Here is a 25686-nt window from a genome sequence, read left to right on the forward strand (position 1 = left end):
GTTCAAATGGAGATGGAGTTGAAGATTATATCCGGGATGAGGTCCTTAGGATTATCTTCTGTTCATGTGTTACCTTAGACTCTGGCCGAGGCCAATGGAGGTCGTTATAGGTGTCTTCTGAGGAAGAGATACACATGCTACCTTCTTTTGTGAAGGTTTACCCTCTGACATGTCGCCCTCAGAGTGGTTTGGTGTTATTTCCGACGTTGCCAGCGGAATTATCACGAGAGATTGGAGAAAAGGAAATGTTGAGGCATTTTTCGGGGTTCAAACGGAGAAAAGAAGATGTTGAGGCATTTTCGGGAGATGGGGTTCAAATGGAGAAAGGGAGATGTTGCGGAATTTTCTGGAGAACGGGGTTCATATTGGCGATCGCAAATTATCGTCAGGCGACTGGGGTTCAAGATGGAGGTCGGGGTTCATTATTTTGGCAAAAAGGGGTGCTGAGGCATTTTCTGGGGTTCGAATGCAGAGATCCGAGGATCGTTTGCGCAGAGAAAAATTTTCGGGGTTCAAGAGAATGAAAAAAGATAAGAAAAGTTTTGGGGTTCAAGAAAATCTTAAAAAGAGAGAGTGATAATCCCGAGTGGATGAGTGGTGTTCAAGCCATGGTTATCCCTGAGTTACCACTTATTTTGGTATCCAGGTTGACGGTTGTTTCGGTATTCAGGCCGACTTTCTCCGTGCCAGACGGATTTTCTTTCAAGTTTGTTTCTTCGCCGATGCTGACAGGCGTTGTTAATTATTATCCCATCAGAGTGCAAATTGTTCGTCTGTTCTTGGTATTCAATCACTCTTCATCCTGATCATCCGAAAGTGGAGGCTATTCGTATCGACAGGTTCACAGTGGATTGAATAGGGGCAGCTGTAACACCTCAAAATTTGCCCTCTTCTCCTGGGACTAGCATTATCATTGTACATATCATTTTAGGTCATTAGGCATTGCATATTGCATATCATGTGGTTACATTGTGCAAGCCATGCTCCCAAGTCTTGGTCAGAGGATGAGAAAATCAAAGTGCAAGCTAGGGTTTTATTGACTGATCATTGGCCATCTGAGGATTGGGCTGTGAATTAGGGTTTTATGATTCTCCAAAGATATTGATCTTCATCTTGATTGCAATGATACATCATCATCATTATGGTTGGGTATCATCGGGACATTGAAGCTCATTCCTTGAGATTAGGGTTTTGACCACTGGTCAACCCTAATCAGTTGCATTGGGCCAGTCAGGGCATAATCAGGAGATGGGGTTTGTGATGGCTATGGGGTGCATTATATGATTATTTTGAGCTAATTGAGGCTAGGGTTTCACCTTTGAGCCATTTCATCAGAAGATTGGAGCTCAGATGGATCAATGCATTGCCAATTTCATCTATCAGTTGAAAAAGTCAACTGTGGTCAACTGTACATGATTTTATGGATTGGGAGGTGGAAATGAGTTGGATACACTTCATTTATGTTGAAACAAGTGTTATTTGACATTGCAAAGCTTAAGAATGGAGAAAATCAAGTCAGGACAAGAATTGCCAAAAATAGAAAGTGACTTGTAATGGAAGTTTCCAAAAATGGAAAGTTTTTGACCTCAAGACCACGTGTCCAAGGAAGCTTCAAATGAAAATTTGTTCAACATGAAAGTTGTAGATCTTGTTCTCACCTTTCCAAAAAGTCCAAGAACTTGAAAATCCCATGTATGGTTGGCAAGTTATGGTCCAGCCAATTTAAAAAATGGCCCATAATCAGGAGGGCATAACTTCCACATGGAGTGTCCAAATTGGATGTTCTTTATATGCACAAACTCCATTTGACATGTACTTTCATGGTGCATAATTGGATTTCTTCAAAAATGGTCAATGCAAAAAGTCAAATTTCAACTGTACAGTTAAAAGAACCAGGGGCAAAATTGTCCAACTTGAGAAATAATGGGAATTTTTGAATGGGGATTTTTGCAACACTTCACAAATGACATTTGGAAATTGTTGGAATCATCACAACATGCCAAGGCTTCATGGTTTGAAAATTGGCTTTTGAAATGGACTTGAAAATGAACACATAGCCATCACATGTGGAAAATGCAAAATACTTGTCCAATCAACATGAAACAAGTGGCAACAGTTCATGACAGGTGTTTAGGGTTTGTATGAGCTGGCATTGAGCTGTCATGAGCTGGCATGTGAAGTTACCATTTTTCCCTTGGTGTGAAAATGACACTTATGCTTAACACATTCCAATTGGTTAATTAGAGTGATTAAGTGTGGATTAATCAAGAGTATATATTCTTAATCACAACCAATTCATAACAGAAAATCACAATTCCCAAAATCAAAACCTCTTTTCCCTCCAAATTCACCAAAAACCTCAAGAACACAAAAGCAAAAAAAATCCAAAAATCTCTCTCAATTCTCCATCAATTCGAGATTTTCTTTTTGGTTCAAGTTCCAATTATCATCTTCTTCAACTGTTTGTGAAGATCAACATCAAAACCATCTCCATTCGTGACTGTTCAAGTGTTGGTTAGCAATGGTGATTTGATTTTTCTTGCAATTGGAATCGTGTTGGATTGATCTAGCTGTTCCAGTCAACTCACATATCACTCTTCTCCATCTGTTTTGGATCAAAACACCTTGAAGCTTCCAATTTCATCGCTGACTTCAAATTAAGGTGACAAATCGAATCTCGCTATTGCTTCAATTGTTGTATGCATTTTGTAGAGTTTTCCATGTAGATTATCATGATATAATTAGTTTTTGATTTGGTGAATTGTGGATCGAGTTATTGCGATTAGAAGCTTTGAATGTGAAACTTTATTCGATCGATCCGTGAGCTGTGTTAGGAGTTAGGTGGAATTAGTTACATATTTGAGATTCTGACATCGAGACCTTTCCAACGGTTATTAGTTTGTGAGTTTTGGTTGAGAAATGAGCGAAACCGGTGCCGCCGTTGATGAACATGTATGAACGCGTAGATGATGAAGCAGTTCTGGGATTAAAACGCGTTTGATTCTGTTTTTGTGGCTTGGCAATTCAAATTGTTGTTTCCCTCCCTGGACGACCAATAGCGCGTTGCCAACACATTAAAATGCCACAGTGTCACTTGGACCGGTTTAGGATAATAACGAAAATGCCATTGCTGTAATTCAAATTCACTTAATTAAATAATAACATCTTAATAATTATTACACAAATCATTTTAATCTTAAAAAATTCATAAAAAATAATTGGCTAATCCAAAAAATATGAGGATTTTTTCTATGGTTTCCAAATTCCCTGTAGAATTTTATGGACATAATTTTAGAAATTGTGCATGGTAAAAATTAGGTTTGACTTAAGGTTGTTTGACTTGTATGCAATTTTGACACATTTTGCCATTTCCATTGTGAAATTCTCCTGCCTTAAGAGAAATGTCTGAAATTTTTTGTGGTGACTGTAGACATGTTTCTGGTGATTTGCATATAAAGTTTGTGAGTTTTTGATACCTGTGGAGTGAGAAATGAATTTTTGAACTTAGGTGTGACAATTTGTGTCACACCTAGATAGGTCAATTTCATGAAATTATTTGACTGGCCTATGATGGTTGAAATGGAGTGAAATTTTGCATGTATGATCATTGATATGTTGAGATGCTATATGAATTTTTCTGAATTTTTATGTGGCGTTTTCAATTTGATTGATATTTTTCATCTCTGTTAGTCAAATGTGCAAGCTTGTGTGACATGTGTTGGTATTATCTTTGTGAAATGCTCATATGGTATTGGATGATGATGAAATTTAGTATGCTGGTTATAGACACATGATAGGACATGATGCTTTTGGTCCCATTCATTTCTTAACTGTTTTCATTGACTTATGAATTTTGGAAGTGAATGCATGTGTTGATGTTGTGATTTGGCTCATATATTTGTGTCTGTTTTTCTTGATTTTCATTGACATAGTTCCTTTTGCCCAATTAAGCTGAAAATTGACATGTTGTACCTTGAATATGTCCTGTTTAGGTGTAAATTATTTGAGGATTTTTGGAATTGTTTTGATATGGATTTGGTTGAAGTCATTCTGTTTGGATGTTTGGTGTTACATTTAACCTAGTTTGATTTGTTTTGGTCATGAAATGAATATGATAAATGATATAATCATGGGATCAATTGCTTTGGTTTTCTATTTGTGTTAATTTGAGTTTGGTTGAGAATCCTTTGCTGTTTAGACTTTTTTCTCCCTTTTGGACCCTAGGCTTGGCCTAGTGGTCCAGTTTCTCACATTTGCTTGATTTTTCAGGATGAAATGCATAATGCCTAAATGGATTGAGCCAAGTTGATTAAATTGGATGTGTTTGATGTTGAGAACTAATTGGGATTTGTTTTGTAGGTTGTGAAGCTTGAGCTTGAGCTTATAGCTTGCCTTTGTGTGCATTAATCTGTATAGTCTGACTGATTAACATTTGCTGTTTATGTTTGTCTGTCTGAGTACTGATGATACTTGATTGTTTTCAGGTACCTTTAGTTGCTTCTAGTTCTTTAAGAACTTGCTTGCTGCTGCTTGGTTTTTAAACCACTTGAGGTAGGACTTCTATTCTTCATGTAGTCTGGAGACCCGGTCTGTTATTTGGCCGGGCAAAATGTCTGAAGTCCTCCTTAAGAGGCGATGGTTGTGATTGTTTAAAATTGTGCCTAAGCAGGTAAAGTCCTTAATCAAGGCAATTGGTGGAAGCCAAGGGATATGCAATCTATCCCCCACTATTCTGTGAGTCGTCCCTCTGCTCACACGGCTGTGTGTTGATGCATTGGGACACAAACTCAAGATCTCGTGCTGTTGCACAATCGAGTCAGAGTCTTTGAGCGTAGAAGGGTCCCTCCATTCTGGACCCACGCTCCATTGTCTGAAGCTCTCCCTGGTCAGGGATAAGAGCTGTGAGGTCTCATCTTCACTTCACCCTTTCATCTGCTTCACCTTAGCCTCGTAATGGCAAGGTTAAGAGCAAACACAGCCTGTACAGATGACTTGCTGAGGCAGTCAAACCTATTGTTTGAGCCCTCTTGATTGGCTATAGTGTGTGCTATGTGAATATCTGTTTGAGATGCCTGTTCTCATTTGATGTATGCTTATATGCTTGTATGTTTGCTTCTTTCCTGGATAGGAGTAGTTTGCTTATGCAAGTAGGTAGAAACCTGAACGTAGGGTAACGATGCATGACAACACTAGGCTCGAGTACAGCTCCCTGGTAGTGTGTCTTCCCCTGGTTTCTGGCTAAATTTTCAGTCCCTTTCGGGGGAACTACATCGCCCTGATCCTCGTGCCAGACGAGGTATGTAGGCAGGTGGTCGTGCGAGACCACTCCGGGCACTTTTTTTCTTTTTGTGTGTGTTTGTTTGTTGTTTGATTGTGTGTTTGGCTTGGATGCCGACGTTAGTCCATTGATTGGCAGTCGGGCTCCACGTTTGCCGTTTTGTGCGTGTTTTGGTTCGGATGCTGACGTAATTCCATCCAGTGGTTGTCGGGCTCCATGTTTGCTGTAACACCCCAATTAAAATAAGCTAATTATTTAATTTAAATTAATATTTTATTTATTAATTTAATTGAATAATTGGAAGTTTGGATTAATATTATTATTTTGGAATAATAATTATTTGGATTATTATTTTATAATTGGAATAAAAGTGGAAAATCAGTAAAAAGGTCCCATTTGGTAAAAAGGTTATTGTTTTCACGTGAAAAGGAAAAAGAGACAGAACTGGAAAAGGGCAAAAAGAGAACCAGAGAACGAAGGTTGAAGGAAGGAGAAGCTTGGAGCTCAGAGGCTGCCGGATTAACTCAGGTAAGGGGGGTTTATCGTTGATTGACGGGTATTATATGATAATATGTCATGGGTAGTAATAGACCTTAATTTACCTTTGAATTGGATGATTATGATGAATTTGTGGAAATAATTGATGAACGAAATTGGGCGATAATCGAAAGAAATTCGTAGGAATTGTATGTGATAATGTCAGGAGTTGTGAAATCGAATAGGAAATGATTCGGGTTAGATGATATGAGTGATTTCTGTGTAAATTGGACTGTGGAAGGTGAGATCGAATAGAACTCGTAGCAGGAAAAACCATAGCAGATCTGGAAATCTGGTTTCTGGTCATACGCGTATGGCACTAGGCAATACGCGTATGGGATGGCTGGTACGCGTATGGCGCTAGGCAATACGCGTATGGATGAGGAAGATGAAATTTTGAACGTAAAATGGTCTCTGGTGGTACGCGTATGGGGAAGTGATACGCGTAGCATACGCGTATGGAATTGGGCAATACGCGTATGGCTTGGTCAGGATTTAGGCAATACGCGTATGAGCATAGGCAATACGCGTATGGGCAGGATTATGATTTCCTGTGCTGTTGTCGTGCAGTTTTTGACTGTTTAGGCTGAGTAGTGAGACTTAGCTGAGGTATGATGTAATAGGGATCAATTCCCGTTGTTTTGAGTAGTATAGTTATTAGTAGAGTGTGCTAATACTGTATTTGATTTATAGCATGTTGTGATATGCTTTTGTGATAAATGTATTGACAATGTGTGTTGGTTGGTATGCATTATACTGTAAATGTATCAGTTATGTATGCATCTGTGAATAGACTGTCATATGTCTATTCTTGAGTTGTTGTTGTTGTTGCATTGCTAGGTGATTAGCATGCATAGTCTAGCCTTTGGGGCTGTAGCTAATTCCCATTGTGAGGAATTAGTGAGTTGTGGATTGTTGTGGATGCTTGCATACTAAATGAGTAGCGTGCATAGTCTAGCCTTTGGGGCTGTAGCTAATTCCCATGGTGAGGAATTAGTGAGTGAGTCATTAGATCTCAATGAGTGGGACTAGTGAGCTCAGTAGCCGCATCCAGAGGGATCGGTGAGCTTGGACTATATGTTCAAGAAGAGTCGGTACCGCATGTGTAGAGTCTCATTGCATAATGAATGCATGGCATAGCCTGTGGGGCTGTAGCTAATTCCCATTGTGAGGAATTAGTGAGTAAATCGTTGTGTTGTGTTGTTGGTGTTGAGCATGTTTGATATATACATATGCTAATTGTTATTGTTGAGTATGAGGTTGCGTTGATACTGCCGTTATGGAGTGGGTAGTCTGGTTAGGGTGATTTGAGGCGTTATTTACTTAACATTACATGTTGTTGTATAATGCTTGTTATATTGATTGAGAAACTCACCCTTACACTATTTTTCAGGTAACCAGCTATGAGTGAATAGAAGTAAATGCTTGGAGTCTAGAGTAGTCTCCTAAGGGGTCATGCTCTGATAGATGTAACATCGGGATGAGATGTTTGAATATGTTTGATTTTGTTGTTGATCAACTTTACATGTAAAGTGGTACATGATTTAAATGTTGATTTTTAGTATCCGCTGCGAATTATGCAAAGAACCTTATTTGGATTAAATAAATGAGCATGACAGGTTATTTTGATGAATGTTGTGAAATAATTGTGTGACACCCTTCGGGGCATAATTACTCTGATTAATGTGTTATTATTTTTAATTAAATATTTTGGGGTATTTAGAAGGGTGTTACATTAGTGGTGTCAGAGCATAGTCGGTCGTGTCGAGTCGTAGTTATTCTGTTTCCCCTGTACGGGATAGGTGTTGTGTAACCCTATCAGTACTTATTGTTTAGTTGTTTGGGTTTTCAGAATAGAGATGGCTGGAAGAGGTAGAGATGATGCTGCGATTGCTGAGGCTCTGGGTATGCTAGCTGGAGTACTTGGAGGAAATCCGAATGTTGTGGGAATGGGAGCTGCTCGTCAACTGAGTGAGTTCCAGAAGAACAATCCTCCAATGTTCAAAGGAGCATACGATCCAGATGGTGCTCAGAAATGGTTGAAGGAGATAGAGAGGATCTTCAGAGTAACTGATTGTGCTGATAACCAGAAGGTCAGGTTCGGTACACATATGCTGTCGGAGGAGGCTGATGATTGGTGGGTTGCTACCCGCACTGAGTTGGAAACTGCTGGAAATGCTGATATTTCTTGGGCTGTGTTCAGAGAGAGATTTCTGAGGAAGTATTTTCCCGAGGATGTCAGAGGAAAGAAAGAGATAGAATTCTTGGAATTGAAGCAGGGTAACAGGTCTGTTACGGAGTATGCTGCGAAGTTCACAGAGCTGTCAAAGTACTATACTCCTTATAGTGAGGCTGCTGGAGAATTTTCGAAGTGTGTGAAGTTTGAGAACGGGTTGCGTCCCGAGATCAAGCAGGCAATTGGATATCAGCGAATCAGGGTGTTTTCTGATTTGGTTGACTGTTGCAGGATTTTGAACAGGATTCCAAAGCCAGAACAGAGAGCTATCAGCAGAGGGTTGATAGGAAGGGTAAGAATCAGGTTGATCGTGGGAAACCGTATACAGCTGGCAAAGGTTTTCAGAGGCAGAGTGGGATGAAAAGGCCTAGTGGGGGAGATTCTAGTGCTCCTGTTAAGTGTTACAGATGTGGTCGGGCTGGACATCGTGTTCATGAGTGTACCAGTGCTGAGATGAAATGTTTCAAGTGTGGAAAAGGTGGTCATTTGGCTGCAGAGTGCCGGTTGAAGACTGTGACTTGTTTCAACTGTGGAGAGTTGGGTCATATCAGTCCACAGTGTCCAAAGCCAAAGAAAGAGAATCAGTCAGGAGGCAAGGTTTTTGCTTTATCGGGGTCTGAGACTTCTGCAGATGATCGTTTGATCCGAGGTACGTGTTATATTAATGGCTTTCCTCTTGTAGCTATTATTGACACAGGTGCAACTCATTCTTTCATATCTTTGGATTGTGCTGTGAAACTTAAGTTAGAGATATCTGAGATGTTGGGTAGTATGGTGATTGATACTCCTGCGAAGGGTTCAGTGACTACTACTTCTGTTTGTTTGAATTGTCCTTTGAGTATTTTTGGTAGAGCCTTTGGGATAGATCTTGTGTGTCTCCCATTAGTGCAGATTGACGTTATTCTGGGCATGAACTGGTTGGTGTGTAACCGAGTTTCTATCAACTGTTTTGATAAGACAGTGATATTTCCTGAGATTGAAGAAGGAAAGAGTTTGTTTCTATCAGCCAGGCAGGTGAATGAGGAAGTGGCAGAGGGGGCAGAGTTGTTTATGCTGTTAGCGACTTTGGAAGCTAAAGATAAACTGGTGATTGGCGATCTAGCTGTAGTGTGTGATTTTCCTGATGTGTTTCCGGAAGAAGTGAATGAATTGCCACCAGAACGTGAAGTTGAGTTCTCGATTGATTTGGTACCTGGTACTAGACCGATATCGATGGCTCCGTACCGTATGTCTGCTGTCGAGCTAGCTGAATTGAAGAGTCAGTTGGAAGATTTGCTGGATAAGAAATTTATTCGTCCGAGTGTGTCACCGTGGGGTGCACCAGTGTTGTTGGTTAAGAAGAAAGAAGGTACTATGAGGTTGTGTGTGGATTACAGACAACTGAATAAAGTGACGATCAAGAATCGGTATCCTTTACCGAGGATTGATGATTTGATGGATCAGTTGGTTGGTGCAAGTGTGTTCAGCAAGATAGACTTGAGGTCTGGGTATCATCAGATACGTGTGAAGACTGAAGATATTCAGAAGACTGCTTTCAGAACAAGGTATGGACATTATGAGTATTCTGTGATGCCTTTTGGAGTGACTAATGCGCCTGGAGTATTTATGGAGTATATGAATAGGATTTTTCATCCGTATCTAGATCAGTTTGTTGTGGTGTTTATTGATGACATTTTGGTGTATTCGAAATCTGAAGAAGAACATGCTGAGCATTTGAGAGTGGTGTTGGAAGTTCTACGAGAAAAGAAGTTATTCGCTAAACTCTCAAAATGTGAATTTTGGTTAGAAGAGGTTAGTTTCCTTGGTCATGTGATTTCAAGAGATGGTGTTGCTGTTGATCCTTCTAAGATAGAAGCGGTATCTAAGTGGGAAGCTCCGAAGTCAGTTTCTGAGATAAGGAGTTTTCTTGGACTTGCAGGTTATTATAGGAAGTTCATCGAAGGATTTTCCAAGTTGGCGTTACCGTTGACAATGTTGACTAGAAAGGGGCAAGCGTTTGTTTGGGATTCAAAATGTGAAGAAGGTTTCCAAGAGTTAAAGAGAAGGTTAACTACTGCTCCTATTCTGATATTACCGAGTTCGTCGGAATTATTTGAAGTTTACTGTGATGCTTCATTGTTGGGTTTAGGTGGTGTGTTGATGCAGAATAAGCAGGTTATAGCTTATGCTTCGAGACAACTAAGGGTTCATGAGAGGAACTATCCGACACATGATTTAGAGTTGGCAGCTGTGGTATTTGTTCTGAAGTTATGGAGGCATTATTTGTATGGGTCAAGATTTGAAGTTTTCAGTGACCATAAGAGTTTGAAGTATTTGTTTGATCAGAAAGAGCTGAATATGAGACAGAGGAGATGGTTAGAATTTCTAAAAGATTATGATTTTGGTTTGAATTACCATCCGGGTAAAGCAAACGTGGTGGCTGACGCATTGAGTCGGAAATCATTGCATATGTCTATGCTAATGGCTAAAGAGTTGGATTTAATTGAGCAGTTTAGAGATTTGAGTTTGGTGTGTGAGAGTACTCACAATAGTGTTAAACTGGGAATGTTGAGATTAACAAGTGGTATTCTGGATGAGATCAGAGAGGGTCAAAAATCCGATATGCTTTTGGTGGATAAGATGACTGTAGTGAATCAAGGTCAAGGTGGTGAATTCAGAGTTGATGAGAATGGTGTTTTGAGATTTGGTGATCGGGTGTGTATTCCGGATGTTACTGAGCTTAAGAAGAGTATTCTTGAAGAAGGACATCGTAGTGGTTTGAGTATTCATCCTGGAGCTACGAAGATGTACCATGATTTGAAAAGATTATTTTGGTGGCCGGGGATGAAAAGAGAAATTGCGAGTTTTGTTTATTCCTGTTTGACTTGTCAGAAGTCAAAGATTGAGCATCAGAAGCCGTCTGGGCTAATGCAACCGTTGGCTATTCCAGAGTGGAAGTGGGATAGTATCAGTATGGATTTTGTTGCTGGTTTGCCGAGGACAAATAAGAATTTTGAGGCTATTTGGGTGATTGTTGATAGATTGACGAAGTCGGCTCATTTCATTCCGATCAGAATGGATTATCCGTTAGAGAGGTTGGCTGAGTTGTATATTGAGAAGATTGTAAGTTTGCATGGTATTCCGTCGAGTATTGTTTCGGACAGAGATCCTAGATTTACATCGAAGTTTTGGGAAGGTTTGCAGAGGGCTTTGGGAACTAAGCTGAGATTGAGTTCTGCATATCACCCGCAGACTGATGGTCAGACTGAGAGGACGATTCAGTCATTAGAAGATCTTTTGAGAGCTTGTGTTTTGGAAAAAGGAGGTGCTTGGGATTGTTATTTGCCTTTGATTGAGTTTACCTACAACAATAGTTTTCATTCGAGTATTGGTATGGCACCGTTTGAAGCTTTGTATGGTAGGAGATGTCGGACACCTTTATGTTGGTACGAGTCCGGTGAGAGTGCTGTGGTTGGACCGGAGATTGTTCAACAGACTACGGAAAAGATTAAGATGATTCAGGAGAAGATGAGAATTGCTCAGAGTCGTCAGAAGAGTTATCATGATAAGAGGAGGAAGTCACTTGAATTCCAAGGGGGAGATCACGTGTTTCTTCGTGTTACTCCGATAACTGGTGTTGGTCGAGCTTTGAAGTCGAAGAAGTTGACACCTCGATTTATTGGTCCTTATCAGATTTTGGAGAGGATAGGAGAGGTAGCCTATCGTATCGCCTTACCACCGTCGCTTGCGAATTTGCATGATGTTTTTCATGTGTCTCAGTTGAGGAGATACATTCATGATCCGTCGCATGTAGTCCAAATAGATGATGTACAGGTGAGAGATAACCTGACTGTTGAGACATCACCTATGAGGATTGAGGATCGAGAGCTGAAGCAGCTGCGGGGTAAAGAGATTGCCTTGGTGAAGGTAGCTTGGGGAGGACCAGCAGGTGGCAATGTGACTTGGGAACTTGAGAGTCAGATGAAGGAGTCTTATCCGGAGTTGTTCGCTTGAGGTATGTTTTCGAGGACGAAAACTCTTTTAGTGGGGGAGAGTTGTAACACCCCAATTAAAATAAGCTAATTATTTAATTTAAATTAATATTTTATTTATTAATTTAATTGAATAATTGGAAGTTTGGATTAATATTATTATTTTGGAATAATAATTATTTGGATTATTATTTTATAATTGGAATAAAAGTGGAAAATCAGTAAAAAGGTCCCATTTGGTAAAAAGGTTATTGTTTTCACGTGAAAAGGAAAAAGAGACAGAACTGGAAAAGGGCAAAAAGAGAACCAGAGAACGAAGGTTGAAGGAAGGAGAAGCTTGGAGCTCAGAGGCTGCCGGATTAACTCAGGTAAGGGGGGTTTATCGTTGATTGACGGGTATTATATGATAATATGTCATGGGTAGTAATAGACCTTAATTTACCTTTGAATTGGATGATTATGATGAATTTGTGGAAATAATTGATGAACGAAATTGGGCGATAATCGAAAGAAATTCGTAGGAATTGTATGTGATAATGTTAGGAGTTGTGAAATCGAATAGGAAATGATTCGGGTTAGATGATATGAGTGATTTCTGTGTAAATTGGACTGTGGAAGGTGAGATCGAATAGAACTCGTAGCAGGAAAAACCATAGCAGATCTGGAAATCTGGTTTCTGGTCATACGCGTATGGCACTAGGCAATACGCGTATGGGATGGCTGGTACGCGTATGGCGCTAGGCAATACGCGTATGGATGAGGAAGATGAAATTTTGAACGTAAAATGGTCTCTGGTGGTACGCGTATGGGGAAGTGATACGCGTAGCATACGCGTATGGAATTGGGCAATACGCGTATGGCTTGGTCAGGATTTAGGCAATACGCGTATGAGCATAGGCAATACGCGTATGGGCAGGATTATGATTTCCTGTGCTGTTGTCGTGCAGTTTTTGACTGTTTAGGCTGAGTAGTGAGACTTAGCTGAGGTATGATGTAATAGGGATCAATTCCCGTTGTTTTGAGTAGTATAGTTATTAGTAGAGTGTGCTAATACTGTATTTGATTTATAGCATGTTGTGATATGCTTTTGTGATAAATGTATTGACAATGTGTGTTGGTTGGTATGCATTATACTGTAAATGTATCAGTTATGTATGCATCTGTGAATAGACTGTCATATGTCTATTCTTGAGTTGTTGTTGTTGTTGCATTGCTAGGTGATTAGCATGCATAGTCTAGCCTTTGGGGCTGTAGCTAATTCCCATTGTGAGGAATTAGTGAGTTGTGGATTGTTGTGGATGCTTGCATACTAAATGAGTAGCGTGCATAGTCTAGCCTTTGGGGCTGTAGCTAATTCCCATGGTGAGGAATTAGTGAGTGAGTCATTAGATCTCAATGAGTGGGACTAGTGAGCTCAGTAGCCGCATCCAGAGGGATCGGTGAGCTTGGACTATATGTTCAAGAAGAGTCGGTACCGCATGTGTAGAGTCTCATTGCATAATGAATGCATGGCATAGCCTGTGGGGCTGTAGCTAATTCCCATTGTGAGGAATTAGTGAGTAAATCGTTGTGTTGTGTTGTTGGTGTTGAGCATGTTTTGATATATACATATGCTAATTGTTATTGTTGAGTATGAGGTTGCGTTGATACTGCCGTTATGGAGTGGGTAGTCTGGTTAGGGTGATTTGAGGCGTTATTTACTTAACATTACATGTTGTTGTATAATGCTTGTTATATTGATTGAGAAACTCACCCTTACACTATTTTTCAGGTAACCAGCTATGAGTGAATAGAAGTAAATGCTTGGAGTCTAGAGTAGTCTCCTAAGGGGTCATGCTCTGATAGATGTAACATCGGGATGGGATGTTTGAATATGTTTGATTTTGTTGTTGATCAACTTTACATGTAAAGTGGTACATGATTTAAATGTTGATTTTTAGTATCCGCTGCGAATTATGCAAAGAACCTTATTTGGATTAAATAAATGAGCATGACAGGTTATTTTGATGAATGTTGTGAAATAATTGTGTGACACCCTTCGGGGCATAATTACTCTGATTAATGTGTTATTATTTTTAATTAAATATTTTGGGGTATTTAGAAGGGTGTTACATTTGCCACCCTTGCTTGTTTGTATGTTTTGTGTTGTTTGGCGTGCGTAAGCCGAACTACAGTGGCTCTGATTCTTGTTCCAGACAAGATATGTAGGCATAGGATGCGACGTCCTATCGAGCTCCCTTCTCTTAACCCCACCTGCGTTCCCTGTGTGTGTGTGTGATGTTTAGCAACCTATTCTTTATTTTAGAACGTGGATCCCGTCGAGTACGACGGACGTGAGGGGTGCTAATACCTTCCCCTTGCGTAACCGACTCCCTTACCCGTTCTCTTTGGTCGCAAGACCATTTCCTTTCCAGGTTTCTCTGAGCGTTTCCTTTCCCTATCTTGGGATAAATAACGCGCAGTGGCGGCTCTGTGTTGTGTTTTTATTTGAGTCCCGCCGGTTGTTTTTTCGCGGATGCGACACATATGCTATATTGTAGGTAGTTCAGTTTTCTGTTTCAGCTTTTTCTCAGGCTATTCTTCAGGGATTCAACAGCTGAGAGAAAATCCAGGAAATCAACAACCAAGCTACATTTAATGAACCTAACAAATAGCCTATTTATTAGTAACCTAGATGTGGAATTTAGGGGAACTCGCGTGACCTTAAATTCAGGAGAATACAAGTGCAAAGGCCCAAGTACTGCAATATAAAAGGAAGTCGTTCCTTTATTCAGAACTGGGGATTTTGAGGCGTGAAGAGTTAGTGTGTCCATCATACTTCACTGCTGTATTTTTGTGAGTCTTGTATTAGACATATCTTGTAAGCCAAGTCATTATCACGTAGATGATTGCTTTGGCATAGGGTGTTCATTGAGTTGTAAGTGTTGTGTCGCTCAAAGCTTTTAAGCGTGAGTGTTGTGTATCTTGATTAAAGCTGTTAAGCATAATCAAGAGTTGTCTGAAGTGTGACTTCAAAATTGTCTTTAATATTGATTAAAGGTAGTAATCACTGAGGTGATTGAGGGGGAGTGAGTAGGAACTCTGATCTTAGAGTAAGATTGAAATTGCATTGGGTAGGGATTAAGTGACGAGTTGTAAACAGGTGAGTTTAGCTTTGAATTAATACTACTGATAGTGGATTTCCTCCCTGACTTGGTAGCCCCCAGATGTAGGTCATGTTGGACTGAACTGGGTAAACAATTACTTGTGTTATTTACTGCACTTACTTTTAAGTTCTGCATAATTCTTGACTGTGCAGAATTGGATGTCATAATAACCCGTGTGACATCTAAAGTCTGATAACTAGAATTTCAATTGGCATCAGAGCAGGCACCCTGCCTGTAAATTTCTGGGTGAGATCTAGGGAAGTTACTTTCTAGTACCATGGACAAGGATATAGAACACTCAAATAGACCACCCATGTTGGATGGCTCTAACTATGATGACTGGAAGCCTCGTATGATAGCTTTCTTAAGGTCTCTAGATAGTAAAGTCTGGAGAGCTGTCAACAAAGGATGGGAACATCCAACAAAGACAGGTGAAGATGGAGTCAGTGTGCAGATTCCTGAAGAAGAGTGGGACAAGGAGCAAGAGGCATTAGCTCTTGGAAATTCCAAGGCCTTAAATGCATTGTTCAATGGAATCAGTAAGAACATCTTCAGACTGGTGCACCACTGTGAACTAGCTAAGGAAGTTTGGGATACCCTCAAGGTAACTCATGAAGGTACTTCCAAGGTGAAGATGTCCAAACTTCAGATGCTGACCACCAAGTTTGAAAATCTGAGGATGAAAGAGGATGAGACTATTCATGACTTTCACATGAATATTCTTGAAATTGCAAACACCTCTGGTGGACTAGGTGAGAAAATGGCTGAAGAGAAACTTGTAAGAAAGATTCTCAGGTCCTTGCCTAAGAGATTTGCTATGAAGGTCACAGCCATAGAGGAGGCGCGGGACATCTGCAATATGAAGGTGGATGAACTAATTGGCTCTCTCCAAACCTTTGAAATGGGCTTGGGTGAGAATGCTGAAAAGAAACAAAAGTGTAGCTTTTGTATCTAATGCTGAAGAGGAGTCAGAAGCAGGATACACTGGAGGTGATGAAAGCATATCAGAAGCCTTAGCTATGCTTGGGAGACAGTTCAACAAGTTCGTGAAGAAGATTGATCAAAGAGGTAGACCTAATGTCAAGAACATCCCGTCTGACATTAAGAAAAGATCAACTTCTGAAGAGAAGTTCAACCACGGCAAGGGAATCCAGTGTCATGGTTGTGAAGGGTATGGACACGTCAGAGCTGAATGCCCTACTTACCTCAAAATGCAAAATAAGGGGCTAGCTATCACATGGTCTGAAGGAGATTCTGAAAGAGAATCTGAAGGAGAATCTGCTAAACATGTCACTGCACTAACCAGTGTTTGTGCCACTGATGATGACTCAAGTGCAGATGAACTGACCTTTGATGAACTTGCTGCAGCTTATAAGAAGCTGTGTGTCACCAGTACAGAAGTACGTGTACAAGGAGAAAAGTAGAAGAAACTCATCAAGGAGCTGGAAGATGAGAAACTGAAGCATCTGACGGCCATAGAGGATCTAAATGGTGAGATAACCCTGCTGACCTCCAAGCTGAATCAGATGACTAAATCCATCAGAATGATGAATAAAGGAACTGACACCTTGGAAGAGATCCTAAAGGTAGGACAGAAGTCTGGAACCACATCTGGTTTAGGCTTTGGAAAAAGATCCTCAGCTGAACGCAAACGCCCAAAGGCTAAAGTTCAGAAATTCAAAGGGAAGTCACATCCAATGTCTCAACATCGGGGAACCAGGATGACTAATCATCAGAAGAGGAAATTCCAGAAATGGAAATGTCACCACTGTGGTAGGCTTGGGCATATAAAAGCCTTCTTCTACAGGCTTCATGGTTACCCGAACCAAGTCCCTCATGTCAGACCTAAGCATAAGACATTTAGGCACCATGTCTCCAACAAGAAGCGACAATGGTATGCTAGGTTAGCCCACACATCTCTAAGAGCTTCTACCAAAGAAGACTGGTACTTTGACAGTGGATGCTCAAGACATATGACTGGTATGGAAAATCTATTGGCAGATATCCAACCTCACACTACCAGCTATGTGACCTTTGGTGATGGTGCTAAAGGAAAAATAAAAGGTGTGGGTAAGCTGGACTGCTCTGGAGTTCCAAAACTGAATAATGTGTTGTTAGTAAGAGGACTAACTGCAAACCTCATCAGCATAAGCCAGCTGTGTGATCAAGGGTTCTATGTTCAGTTTACTAAGGAGCTATGTATTGTGACGAATGGTGACAATCAGGAAGTTATGAGAGGATCTAGGTCCAAAGATAACTGCTATCTGTGGGAACCTAAAGTCTCAAACTTATCCACAATATGCTCTTCAGTCAAGGAAGAACAGGAGGTGAAGCTGTGGCATAGACGCCTTGGACATCTCCACTTATGGGGAATGAAGAAGATCATATCCAAGGAAGCAGTCAGAGGAATTCCAAAGCGGCTCATTGATGAAGGAAGAGTCTGTGGAGAATGCCAGGTGGGCAAGCAAACCAAGATGTCACATCCGAAGCTGGGACATCCTACTACTTCCAGAGTTCTGGAACTGCTGCACATGGACTTAATGGGACCTATGCAGGTTGAAAGTCTGGGGGGAAAGAGATATGCATACGTGGTGGTTGATGACCATTCCAGATACACGTGGATAAGTTTCATCAGAGAGAAGTCAGATACATTTGATGTCTTCAAAGACCTGTGCATCAGACTCCAAAGGGAAAAGGACAGTTGTGTTGTCCGAATTAGGAGTGATCATGGTACGGAATTCAAGAATTCCAAGTTTGATGAGTTTTGCTCGTCTGAAGGAATAAGTCATGAATTCTCTTCCCCTATAACTCCCCAGCAGAATGGGATAGTTGAAAGGAAAAATAGAACTATCCAAGAATCTGCCAGAGCTATGATTCATGCAAAGAAGCTCCCTATGCACTTTTGGGCTGAAGCTATGAATACCGCGTGCTATGTTCACAACAAAGTCACCTTGAGAAAAGGAACCTCCTCCACTCTGTATGAAATATGGAAAGGCAGAAAACCCACTGTGAAGTACTTTCATATCTTTGGAAGTAAATGCTACATTCTCACAGATCGTGAACAGAGAAGGAAACTGGATCCCAAAAGTGATGAAGGTATATTTCTAGGTTACTCCACTAACAGCATGGCGTACAGAGTGTTCAACTACAGGACCAATGTCCTGATGGAATTGTAAGACCCCAATTTTGGGCCCTAAGATCCCTCATGGCCCATATCATATCATATCATGGCCTCAAGGATCATTGCATACCCTAGCTGTCCTCCTAGTGGGTGGTTGCCTTGTGGGTTGTTTCTTGATCACCAAGCATACCTTGCATTTGTATATCTTTGCTTTTCATATGTTTATTAACCAAAAAGTACAAAAATATTGTCAGTCTAACCTTGTTGCTTGCAGTTGAAGCAATCATCAACAATTAGGTCAAAGACAGTCAACAGTCAGTCAAAGCAGTGGATGGTGGCCATTCTTGCAGAATTTGGGCACCATGATCAATAATCAAGAATTCATACATCTTGGGACATCATTTGAGGTCAAGTTCTCAAGGAATTAGGGTTGGGAATTCATCAGAAGAGGTTCAGTCATCCAAAACCCTAGAAAAGTCAAACTTGGTCAACAGTGGATTTAATCAATGATTTGATGGATAGAATTGATTTGGAGAAGTTCATTCATGCTTGTATAAGCCTCATATATCATGTCAAACCTCATCATGGGAGAATTTGAAGTAAAATCAGAAATTTCCAGAAATAGAAAGTGGACCTGTAACTTCAACTGCCAAAAATGGAAACTTCTTGATCTTAAACTTACATCATGATACAAGCTTCAAATGAATTTTTGCCCAACATGAAAGTTGAAGATCTTGTTCTCCCATTTTCAAAAAGTCCAAGAACTCTCAAATCCCATGTATGGTTGTCAAGATATGATCAATTCAATTTCAGAAATTTGTGAACTTCAAAGGGCCATATCTCTCAAACCATAAGGCCAAATTTGGTGGGGTTTTTTCCTACAAACCACATTTTTCCTCCTCTTTCCAAAAATATAAATTTCATTCATCAAAACCTTGCCAATCAAAATGGCATTTTTGGACCTATTTCATTTAAAATCAAGTTTGACTCATAGTTGACTTTTTGATTCATTGGTTTTTTCTCCATTTGGCCAATTGGAATTTGCTTCATATGTTATTTGAAACTTGTCTAGAGCTTAAAATCATAACCATGCTATCATCATGCCATCATTTTAGACCAAAGTTGCAAACTTGGTGTTTTTGCAAATAGTTTGAAAAGAGCAAAACAAAGTTGGCAATTAAGGAGCAACATAAAACAACAGAGTTTTGGTCTGTTAGCAGCCTGTTTGCAAGCCCATTCGACCAGTCCATCACACCTCCATTTCCATTTGCTCACAATTAGTAAAAATGCAAATACTACATTTTGAGTTAAGCAAGATTAGCATTCCCTAAACCAACCATAAACAGACATATTTAAACATCTTTCTGCTCATTTTCAGAACCCTAGACACACAGCAGCGCAACAGAATTCTCTCACTCTCACATTTTGGATTTTTGGCCAAAAGCGAATTTCTGTAAAAAGCTCCAAAGACCCTCGAGCATTCTTGCTTCCTCCATGTTCTGACCACCCTTTGGAGACCTTTTGAACCAGCAAACACCAACTGGAAGTGAAGATCGTGCCCTGTTTTCTTCAAAGACCTTTAATGGCAAGTCGAGTTTTGGAAGTCCTCAAGAGTTGTTGAGCTAACATACTTCATCCTCCATCATTGCAAGGCCAAGAGAACATCTGTTTGAGCTTAAAACCTTCAAACAACCACTGCATCTCGATTTTCCTCAAAACAAGTAAGTTTTTCGACCCTCCTTTTTCTCCAATCCATGGTATGTTTCTGGTAGAGTATGTATCACTGAGTTCATTGCTGCTTATATCGTGTTAAATGGTTGAGTTATGTGGAAGAAATCTGATGTTAAAGTGTCATGTGCAAAGTTGTTTTTGTATGTTTCTTTTGCTTTAGCTCGTTTTGTTGATTATGACTGCTAGAATATGCATGAGTGATGTTTGTTTGTCATGTTGGTGGGTGTAGTTTCATTTTCTGGGCATGATTGATCTTAATAATTTTTGATGAAGATGATGAATGCTGCTGTTTTGCAACCCTAACCTTGCCCAGAAAATCCACATGATTGGTGTTTGTTGTGTTGGTCGTGGCTGCTTGATTGTGTTATGTTACATGTTGCTGTTTATTTGATGTTTTTTTGATCGATTGCTTGAGAATGTTGAAAACCATTGCTGCTAAAACCCTAGGGTTTTTGAACCCAGGAAGATGAATTTCAATTGGCTGTTGCTGGTGGTTTTTTTGCGCGCGTGTACTGTTCCATTGGCCATCAGCCAATGGGAACATTTCATTTTTCCTGCCCAAAACGCACATTTTAGTTAAGTGGGGCGCTATATTACGAAATTGCCACCGTTGACCCCTTGTTTGACCATATGCCATGCTATGTGTTTCATATTTCATCCAATTATTCATCAAACTTCAACAATTCATTTCTCACTCCTTATTCATCCAAAAATCATGAAAATTTTTGCATAATCTTCACATGGATGTCTAGTATTTGATTGTGATTTTTAATTAATTTTTCACTGGCTGGATTTTAATTGATAATTGATTTCTTGACAAGTATGCACATTTGACACCCTTTGCCATTTCTATTGTGAAATACTCATGTTGCATCCTTTGGTCCTGAAATTTTTTGTGAAGAAACTAGACTCACTCATCTTCATTTTGGTATAAAGATTGTGCATTTATCATTTGTGGTTTGCTAGTTGTGAATTTTTGAAGTAGGGTGTGACAATTTGTGTCACACCAATGATGTGCATTTTCTTGATTTTTGTTCACATGTCTCCTGGCCTCCAAATGACCCCAAATTTTGCATGAATGATCTCTTACATGTCTAGTTTATGTATGAATTTTCTGGGATTTAATCATGCTGTTTTCCATTTATTTGAGAATTTTCTTCCATGCTTAGTCATTTGTTGACTTTTTGTGCTACATGTTGCCAAATCTTTTGTGAAATCCTCATATCATATTGTATGACCATGAAATTTCATATGTGATAACTAGACACCTTGAGCTTTGCATTGGTGTTAATCTCATTCATTTCTCTTCTGTTTTCAATTTGATATGATTTTTTGAAGTTGACCCATGTTTGTTGACTTTCATTATGCATGCTTGAATTTGGTTTGACTTCATGATTTTAATTGACTGCCTTCCTCTCATCCAAATGCCATGAAATTTGACATGCTTGCCATGCTAGATGTTAGGATTGAGTGTGATTTATTTGATAATTTTGAGAATGTTTGGGTTGACTTTTGAATGAAGTCTTGCTGTTGACCTATTTGTGCTTTCCTTTGCCATGCTTTGCACTCTTTTGTTTATGAAATGACAATGATGCATGATTTGATTGTGAATCCAATTGAGATTACTTCTTAAATGTTTGACCTTGACTTTGGTTGACTTTTCTTTGCTGTTTGACTTTTTTCTTTCATCCTTGACCCTAGGCTAGTCCTAGTGGTCTTTTGAGCTTACCATTGAGCTCTTGTTTCAGGTTAAGCACCAATGCCTCAAAGATCATTCAAATTTGATTGAGTTGGATTATATATTGTGCTAACCCTTGTTTTGTAGGAGTGACTCATATGAGTTTGGCTTTGTGCCTTGGCACCTCTGTTTATGGTTGACTGTTGTTTATCCATTTCTTTTGGTTTGAACTGTTGACTTGTTTACTAATAAGTTTGACTTTTTCAGGTACACTTTAGTTGCTTTAGTTGCTTGCTTTGCTTTTTAGCATTTGCTTTGAGGTATAAACCTTTCTTCTTCATGTAGTCTGGAGACCCGGTCTGTTATTTGACCGGGCAAACTGTCTGAAGTCCTCCTTAAGAGGCAATGCCTGTGTGTGTTTAAAATTGTCCCAAGCAGGAAAAGTCCTTCAAGTAAGGCAATTGGTGGAAGGTAGGGATAAGTAATCTATCCCCCACTATTCAGTGTGTCCTCTCTTTGCTCCCATTACATGGTTGAGGCATTGAGATAAAAACCAAGATCTAATCGAGTCAATGATGTGGAGAGAGCTCCATCTTTCTGAGCTCCCACACTTTCTTATATGCTCTCCCTGATTAGGGATAGAAGCAATGAGGCACACCCCTCATCTCCTTTTCATCTGCTTCACCTTAGCCTCTCAATGGCAAGGTTAAGAGCGACTTTTACCTATTACAGTGGACTTTCAAAGTCAAACCCTCTTGTGTGAGCCCCCTTGTTTGGCTATAGAGTGTGCTGTTTGATATTCATTGATTGATTGATTGCTTCATATGCACTTGCTTGCTTGTATGTTATGCATTTATCATCATCAATTGCCATTAGTGCATGATCATACCATTTGTCTGTGTGACTTTCATTATTGTTGTTTGCCCATTGAGGACAATTGTAAGTCCATTGTTTTGGCCTTTGTTCCTGTGATATGGAAGGATAGAGTGTAAGACCTCATTGGTCACTCATATCTTCTGTTTATCTGTTTGTATGTGAGGATACAGTTATAAGTCCCTGTAAGTTGGCATCTGTTATCCTGTGACCTGTTTGGTTTGTTTGTTTATGTGAGGTTGCAGTTATAAGTCCCTGTAAGTTGGCATCTGCTTTCCTGTGATCATAATTTGTTTATCTGTTTGTGTGAGAGGTTGCAACTATAAGTCCCTGTAAGTTGGCATTTGCATTCCTGTGATCATATTGTTGCTTTTGTTCTTGTATGTGAGGATCCATTGTAAGTCCCTGTGATGTGGCATTGGATTTCCTAGGACCATACTGTGGAGTTAACCTAAGTCCAGACAGATTGGCAGTTAACTTCCATTTCTCATCTTTGTTTTCTTTTGAGGAGATTAGTGTAAGTCCATTGAGTGGCATCTGATATCCATTTCTATTTTAGGAGACTGGTGTAAATCCATCAGTTGGTATCCGGTATCCGCTTTTATTTCTTTGCCTGTGGAGATTAGTGTAAGACCATTGAGTGGCATCTGATATCCAGTTTTATTTTAGGAGATTGGTATAAGCCCAGTGATTGGCATCCGGTATCCGCCTTTCTTTGCTTTGTTTGTTTATTATTATCCATTGCTATTCCAAAGGACACACTTGAATCATCTGCTATATGATCTCAAGAAGTGAACCTTCTAAGAAGTTTTACTTCCCATCCTCATCCATTCATCATTCATTACGTCTTAGAACCTTTTCACACATTACCTTTCAAATTTGACATAAGTGTTGTGCAAACATCTTCATGTTTTCAAATTAAAAACCTGGACTCAAGTCCTTGACCTTTTTTCAAACTTCATTTCATAATACTTCTTTTGAATCAATCTTAATCATACTCTGACTTCACTTTCATAATCACAATCAATTAACTTCACTCATTCACTTGTTTTGGCTTTGTCCATTAATCTTTTCATGCATTAGCCATAGGTTTCAATTATCATTGTGGTTGATGTAAATCTTGCCTATCCTTAGTGAGTCGACAGTAAGACTTCCGTACTGAAAACAGGGTTAACCCCTCTAGTACGTCGAAGTTATCCTCGCATGGTGGATGTTGTTTTTGGTCGAGTGTTCTCCCATTGATAATGAAAAGCCTCAGTGCTTGTGTTTAAAACTGAATCCACCAACTTTTGGAAATCTTTTAGCCGAACTACGGCGTTCTGATCCTTACCTTTGATGGAAGGTACGTAGGCAACGGGTTCATCCGTTCGAACCCAATAACACAAAAATAACTAACTTGTATATTCTTTTCTCATCATCCCAATCATGTTTGCACAATGCTTTATGTCATAACAAATAACAATCTTTTACAACAAGTGTGAAAAGGGCTCCCTAGGAGTACCTAGGACGTAGTGGGTGCCTAACACCTTCCCATTGGGTAATTTACCCCTTACCCAGACTCTCTGATCTTTTTATTAGTTTTCTACGTGTAAAACTTCTTAGGCTTTTGTTCGCTTTTTAGCCAGTCCTTTGGATAAATAAAAGTGCGGTGGCGACTCGAAAATTTCATTGTATCTCTTAGCTTATGATTTAATCGATAGATCATATAGCGACGAATACACCGCTACAGAAAAGTGGCGACTCTGCTGGGGATCGAACCCAGAATCTCTGGTTGGTATTGCCTACTTTTCACCCTTGTTGTGCTATATTGTTATCTATTATTTGACATATTTTTGTACAATTTGGGATCACTGTATTGATTGTAATGTGTGAATTGCTTGATATACATTTGTTGTTTGCTTTGGTGATCTGTGAGATGAGTTCTATACCCGAACTCGAGTGCTCTCTAGGATAGGAGAATGGCATAGTCTTGTTGACTGGTGTGGAGTATTCCTTAGCCAGTTGACTTGCGAGTCCATTCACTTGGTGGAGGTCATGTTGAACTAATAATGTCACACAAGTTATTTGTGGTTAGGCATTATTCTTTCAATCATGTGCCGCAGAAGCCAAGGACCTTAGTTTACCAAACCCATCTTGGCCTATTTTTAGGACCGTAGTGCGGAGGTCGTTCAGATGTCAGTTCTGATACGATTGTTACGCGATACTACACTCATAAGAGTTTCTCTTGAGAATATTCTTGGAATACGAGTATTCGTTCCTCCGATAATATTCGAAAGATGGAACGATGATTATGGGAACCTCTGATAGAACATGTCTGGCAGGTTTAAACCCTAGTACACTCCCTTTGGGTGGTTCTTAACCGAGACTCCATGCTCGTAGCTCTCAACAAACCCGTGATTCGTGGTTGAGTCGTTCAAACATTGTTAATATCAATGGATCCCGGATCAGGTGTAAAACCTAAGATCCACCAAAGCGGCTGGTTGATATTAAGAATGTTAGAACCGGTTCATGTACCGTTAATATCAATGGAACTTGGGTGTCGATAAGGTGAAAACCTAAATCCACCAAAATGGATGATTGATATTAGGGATACATAGAGCTTTCCCACGACCTTTGTTTGGTGTGCTTTGCTTGATCCTTGAGTGTGATTGTTGCATTCATACATTCACGCATTCATCCGCATTCATATCATCAGAAAAAAGAAAATTTTCAAGGAACTCAAAGGAGTTTATTTGCAAAAAATTTCAAAAAAATGAAAAACCGGGAAAAAATTTTCACCTGATATATCTGATGAGATATTCATATATGATCAAAATGCTTAAATATTTCAAAGTTTGCAAATAAAACCCTCGGGTTCCTTTGATATAAAAAACAAGCATATGCATAAACACTTCATGCATCATTTGCATAAGCGGGTGTTTTGTTCCGGTCTCCCGTCCTGTGGTCTGACCCTGCGATCTTCATTTATTTTGAAGACGCACTTTGCCGGTATTATACCAAAGCCAACTCTGCCAGATTGATGGATCATCCTGAGCAAGAGAATTGTGAACTCGAGGAAGCATTTGCCAGACTTAGTGCTGTTGATGGATTTATTCCTGTTGATGGATTTATTCCT

The sequence above is a fragment of the Lathyrus oleraceus genome, chromosome 5 (assembly GCF_024323335.1).
Source record: "Lathyrus oleraceus cultivar Zhongwan6 chromosome 5, CAAS_Psat_ZW6_1.0, whole genome shotgun sequence".
NCBI classification, from domain to species: Eukaryota; Viridiplantae; Streptophyta; class Magnoliopsida; order Fabales; family Fabaceae; genus Lathyrus; species Lathyrus oleraceus.